Genomic DNA, 6,714 nt, shown 5'->3' on the forward strand with positions numbered 1-6,714 from the left:
ATTAATAAATGAAAATCTAAAACAATATGCACTTACCATAAGCGCAATCCATATCGCCTCGTATGCGGTCCATGGTAATTCTTGAAAATGAAAATAAGGGTTGACAATGGTCGCTCTACGCACGAGAACCCCAATATATGCATTCAATCGGGTTGACCAAGGACCAACGGGCAAATTAGAACTATTCCACCTAATAATGCCCCTCATTCCTCTTGGCGGTTGTTTAGAATCAGGCTTACCTCCGCCACGTCGTCCCTCTATGCGATCCTTCTTAGCACCTACAATAATGACAACATGATAATATATCATATAATATACAAATGTGAAAATTAAAAGTATTTATATAATTTACCATTCGCTATCTCTCTTTCTTTTGTTGCGAGTGCAACAGCTTTCCTAGTCTCCAACATAGACAGCATTTCCTGATACCTTCTCGCAGCACGTGGGTGGTACTTCCTTGAATCAGCCTTGGACTTATGAGAGTCTGGAGGTAAAGGTAAACTGAGAAAGTCCTGGTTCTTTGGCCGCAAGTCAGTATGTAATGTATATGATGGATATGTCGGGGTCCAAGTAGCACCTACATAAGAAAGAAGAATCATTAATATTAAATTTTAATTGAACATTATCAATTATTAAATATTTAATACCTGCGTCGGGGGATGGTTCTGGTGCTGCGTCGGGGGATGGTTCTGGTGCTGCATCAGAGGGGCCGGGTGATGAATATCCAGCATCTACAACAAATGAACACTATGAGCTAGATAACTAAAAATTTATAAAACATGTTAAAGTATTAATTAATTTTTATACCTGCATCCGGAGATGGTAGTGGATCATCAGCACCACTACCTGGGGTGATACTCCGTGAGCGATCACCCTCCAGGTCAAAGAGCCTCCTCATCCTTCTCCTCATCTGCAAATATAATAAAGACAATCGTTATGAAAAAATTGTATACATGCTCATGAGATATGTTGTTATGAAATGCATTATTGTTTTTATTATGATAAGATAAAAATCGATAATGTGGTGTAACATATCAGGTTCATACCTACATCCAGCGCCACATTCTGTGCGTAAGAGAATTCTTGCCAAACATCATCAGATGAACCGATTGGTTCACTATAATTATCTTTACCTTCTTTAATATTTTTTTCATTGTTATTAGGAAGAACAACAGATCTTGTCTCCTTGTACAAAACCACCCAATCATACATGACATTCAGATCTTTCACATAGAAGCACTGATCAGCTTGTTCTGTAAAAATGATTTTCTCATCCGTATATACTTCTCGGTGAAGATTGGCTACTGTAAATCCATAATGATCCTTTTGCTTTTTTGCAGGACACCACCGAACCTTGAACATTGTGTAAGTACATTGTTTTGGTTTACCAAACCCGTAAATTACCTCAACGATATCTTCTAATTGGCCATAATATAATATGTCAGCTAGAATTGGATTCTGATCTCTTATACTTGAAAAACATTCTTGAGCAAACAAGCCCATGACCCCACTGTTCTGAGTTACCCTCCTATCATCGGTCTCTAACGTTCGAAATTTATATCCATTCACCAAATGCTCATTATAACGTCTCACTTCGTGATAAGGACGTTGTGCATGGATAATAATTTCATCTGGTAATGTAGTATCATCAAGAAGTGATTTTTCAACCTAAGACAAACAATTTGAGAATATTTAGGCGATGTTATATTATGAATGTTCAATAATTAATTGTAAAACACTTACATCAAATCTTAACCAATCAGAAAATTCTTTCTTATGTCTTTTCTGAATATTGTGCGCTGCATTCCTACCGGTTGTTTCATTCTTAAGCTTCTCCAGATGTCGCCTATATAAACAATATATAAGTTTGTATTGATAAACTATATGTAAAATGAATATTTCTCATCTATATTACAGATTTTATTTGTTACCTTCGATAGTCTTCGAACATATCAAGGTTTTCCAACACATATGCATGAATTTGATCTAAGAGAGATCTCGGGTATTTTTCACGCTTCCTCTCCTTTTGAGGTGCTTGAGATGTGGTTTTCTTCTTACGCATGTAACGTGATGCAAACACAAAGCATTCGTTAGCCACGTATCCTTCAGCTATCGAGCCCTCGGGACGAGCTCGATTGCGAACATTGTTTTTCATGCAGCCCAAGTATCTTATAATCATAAAAGTTAATTATTAGCATGGTAATTTGAAAAACGCGTATACAATTAATAAATATAAGAAAAATCGTAAATTACCTTTCAATCGGATACATCCAACGATAAGTAACAAGACCGGCGATTCTAGCCTCTCTGATACATCCAACGATAAGTAACAGGACCGGCGATTCTAGCCTCTCTTGCAAGATGCTGGGTAAGATGGACCATAACCGTAAAAAAAGAAGGAGGGAATATTACTTCCATATTGCATAGAGTAACTCGGACATCGGCTTCAAGTTTCTTAAAGTCATCTACATCTATGACTTTAGAGCATAATTTTCTGAAAAATCCACAATACTCAATAATAATCTTCGACGCTTCTTTATCCATATTGTTACGGATTGCAACAGGGAGCAATTGATGGAGAAGAACGTGATAATCATGTGTCTTCAGACCTAAGAGTTTTCTCTCTTGCACCTGGACATTATTTGAAATGTTAGCAGAGTAACCATCCGGCGACTTTACCGATTTGAGAATTTCACAAACTCGTTGCATCTGCTCATTTGACATTGTAACACGAGACGGAGGCAACTTTAATTTTTTAAGGCCAACGTCTTGAGCTTGCAAATCATTTCGGATATTCAAAGCAGTCAGATCTTGGCGCGCTCGTAGATCATCCTTCGACTTGTTTGCATCTTGTAGGAGAGTTGATACTATGTTATCACATATATTTTTCTCAATATGCATAACATCTAAGTTGTGTCGGATTTTTAGATTCTGCCAGTAAGGTAGTTGAAAGAAGATACTAAATTTAGTCCATCATCTAAGTAATGTTTGGGCTTCGTCCTCAACTTGCATTTTACGGACCTTTCGCTTACGCTTCAATGGTTTTTTTAACTTTAAGTAATCTCTTACTCCGAGCGTGTTAAATTTAGAATAGCGTTTTTTCCCAAACACAACTTTTGGAAACCCCTCAAGTAATTGAACGATCTCAGTACCTGTCAGTTGACGCGGCTTCATTCTTTTCTCAACTGTACCATCAAACTTAGCTGATAATTTTCTGTACTTATGACTCAAGGGCAACCACCTTCGATTAAACCAATAACAACTCTTTCGGCTATGTGGTAATTGAATAGCTTCAAATTCTGGACCACATACAGGACAAGCACACTTGCCCTTCGTAGAGTACCCTGACAGATTAGCAATACAGGACAAGCACACTTGCCCTTCGTAGAGTACCCTGACAGATTAGCATAAGCTGGAAAATCATTAATTGTCTATAGTAGAATAACACGTAATCTAAACGACTCTTTTAAATGGGCATCATATGCTAAAATACCCTCAGACCATAATTGTTTTAGCTCATCAATTAGAGGCTCTAAGTAGACATCAATGAGGGTATCATTGGATGTAGATATACCTGAATACGGGACGGTGGACTCAACACTATTCACCTGCTCAAGATCAATGTTTAGATCGATGCCCAGAGACCCGTCATGAAGGGCGTCACACATCTGCTGCATAAAGCAATCTATGTTATTAGATCCAGGAGATACCGGACCCGGTGGGAGTTCGCCCTCTTCGAAGAACCCTGGAGCATAAAACATGGTCACGAATCCCAAAAGGTAAATCACCTTAAAGCAATAAAAATAAAATGTTACCTTCCCCTCCATCGGCGGTGCTTCCTAAGTCCACTCCATAAGGACGCTGACCGTCGTGGGGTTTATGTGCGGTCTTCTTCCTCTTCGGGGCACCAACCCTCCGAGAACCAACGGGTCGGTCATGCACAGGCTTGTCACACGTTTCAACGTGTGTAGGAGCTGGCGGCTCATGATCGTCAACTGTCCTATCTAAAGTGACAATGGTCATTTCATTAAACAAACAAGAGCTGTCGTTTATACCAATTAGAATGAAGAAGGAAAATCAAAGAAGCAGGACAAACCGGTATCGAGTTCTCCTCTGTCGGTATCTGCATCCAAATATTCTTCCTCGGAGGTCTCGTCGTCGTCACCCGTAGGAAGGAGCTCTTCATCATCTGTGAGAAGAGATTGTTCATGTATAATCTTCGCAATCTAGGAGCCAATGGAAAATGTCGAAGCACTTTGACTGGAATTTTCTTCTGTGTTATCCCTGTCTCCGTTGTAATCCTTGTTGAAGAATTTGTGCTCTGTTTCCACTTAGAAACTCCACATGTCGGACACTCTTGAAGGTCTTTATTGGCTTTGTGGTACAAAATACAATCATTCGGACATGCATCAATCTTATTATAATCAAGACCCAGAGCGGAGACAATCTTCTCAGCTTGATAAGTTGTTTGGGGTATGCTATTCTCTCCTCCAGGGATTACAGTCCGAAGCAAATCAAGAAGCATTTCAAAATAATTATCTGACATACCGCTAAGTGTCTTAATATGAAGGAGTTTCAGCATAAATGAAAATCTGGAGTACTCGGTACATCCCTCATATAAGTCCTTTTCACTATCTTCTAGTAGCTCCATTATTCGCTTTATTTCTGCGGAGGAATGCATATCACCAATATTTTCGACACTCGCGACACCTCCTACCTCTTCGGCTTCAACTTCATTATCATCTTCACTTTTGTCTCCAATATCATCCTCGACGTTATCATCAACATCATATTCTGTAGGTCGAGGAAAAATATCATTCAACAATGTTTCTGTGTCATCTATTCGTTGGCCACCGGACGTACGAACATGCATATTTCGATCATTATCTTCAGTGATACCCTCCCCATGCCAGTTCTAGTATTTATATTTCTCATCAAAACCTGATTTTATTAGGTGAATCCGTATATCATTTCTATTCAGCAGCTTCAAATTCCTACACCTACAACAAGGACAGTACATAGCACCGCTTCTTAAATTTCTCGGATTCATTTCCGCATAACGCATGAAGGCTTCACATCCCTCCTTGTATCGTGTGTCGTGAAATCTACGATACCTAGGGATATCTATCCATGACTTGTCAGGAATTATCCTCATCTGTAAATTATATATAAATATTAAATACGATTAGTCTCACAACTACTAATACATCCATTACTCTTATACATTCAACACACATCAAACATACGTTCATATATCATTTAACAATATGAATATTTATCTACATAAAATATATATAAAACATACGTAAAAACTAATTACACTAATCTTGCGGCTGTCATAGGAAGGCTTCTATCCATTAAGAATATAGTAGTGCTTACATCCAACTTCATATACTTTGTATATTTTCATTTCTTGAAAATTTCGGCAGCACCTACCCGCTGTTCTCCCTGTACACTGTGCGGATGTTATTATGCGTATCAGTAATAACCCGAAACGCAGAACAACATACGCTTATTGTACACGGAGAACAACGAATAGGTGCTGCCAAAACTTTCAAGAATGAAAATATACAAAGTATACAAAGTTGGATGTATGCACTACTATATTCCTAACCCGTCCGAGAAGGACAGATCCAATAATTACGAATTTCAGTACCAATTTTTTATTCCTATAATATAAAATAAACGCTCATTTTTGGGAGAAAACTTCGTCTCCTACCCAAATCTGAGTCGTATATCATATATTATAAGTCCAAATAATTGGATGTAATTATTGGACGGAAGTCTAGGGATAACGTTATTTTTTTATTCACCTAAATTGGATTATAACACATTATAAAAATTTATAATGTGTTATATATCACTCTATTTTTTAAAAAAAAATTATTTCACATATTTTCACATCACAAACTTAAATAATCACACATACTTATAGCACGAATGAAACTTAAATGAGTTAGGGTTTATAAGTGTTTAAAACTCAATAATGATAACTAGTGTTGTTCAAATGAATTAACATGTATTTAATTAAGTTAGGATTTTCAGAATTGAACTCGTTTATTTTTCAACATAATTAGGGTTTTTAACCAAATTCAACAATAATTAATAATAAAATTGAAATTTCTAAAGCTCAGTAGAAAAATCATACCTTTTAAACTGATTCAACAACGGACACGCCGGGGAGGCTCGGGAGGGTGGAGGTCGGGAGGGGGGGCTGGCCCGATTTGGGGAGGGTTGTCGAGGGGGAAGGGGGGAGGTCATGGAGGGACAGGGGGGCTGCGATGGGGGAGGGATGGGGCCCAGGGAAGGGGGAGGGGGGAGGGGGCTGTCCGGAGGACGGGAGGCACTGCCAGAGGGGAGGGGAGGAGTGGGTGGGAAGGGGGAGGGGGATGGGGGGCATTCGGAGGGGGTGGCGGGCAGGGGGTCCAGAGGGGGGGCGGCGAGGCGGGGTGGGGGGAGGCCGGAGAGGGGGAGGCCGGAGGAGGGGGGGGTCAGGAGGGGGCGGATGGAGGCTCGGGGAAGGGGGCCGAAGCAACCTAGACAGAATTTTCGTCCTAGGTTGCCTCAACCTAGACGGAATTCCGTCTAGGTTGACTAGTCAACCTAGACGGAATTCCGTCTAGGTTGACTATTCCGTCTCGTTTGTCAAACTAGACGGAATTTTCTGTCTAGTTTGATCCAAACTAGACGGAACAATCTAGACGGAATTTTTTT

At 39.5% G+C, this 6,714-nt stretch overlaps 1 long non-coding RNA gene across 1 annotated transcript; it reads right to left on the reverse strand.

Moving 5' to 3' along the window:
- Window positions 549–895, reverse strand: LOC109825205. Its single transcript, XR_002242914.1, has 3 exons — window positions 808–895; window positions 648–731; window positions 549–577 (listed from the first exon to the last, which is right to left on the reverse strand). It is a non-coding gene; the product is annotated as an uncharacterized LOC109825205 (long non-coding RNA).

This window comes from Asparagus officinalis, chromosome 10, assembly GCF_001876935.1.
Source record: "Asparagus officinalis chromosome 10, Aspof.V1, whole genome shotgun sequence".
Taxonomy (NCBI): domain Eukaryota; kingdom Viridiplantae; phylum Streptophyta; class Magnoliopsida; order Asparagales; family Asparagaceae; genus Asparagus; species Asparagus officinalis.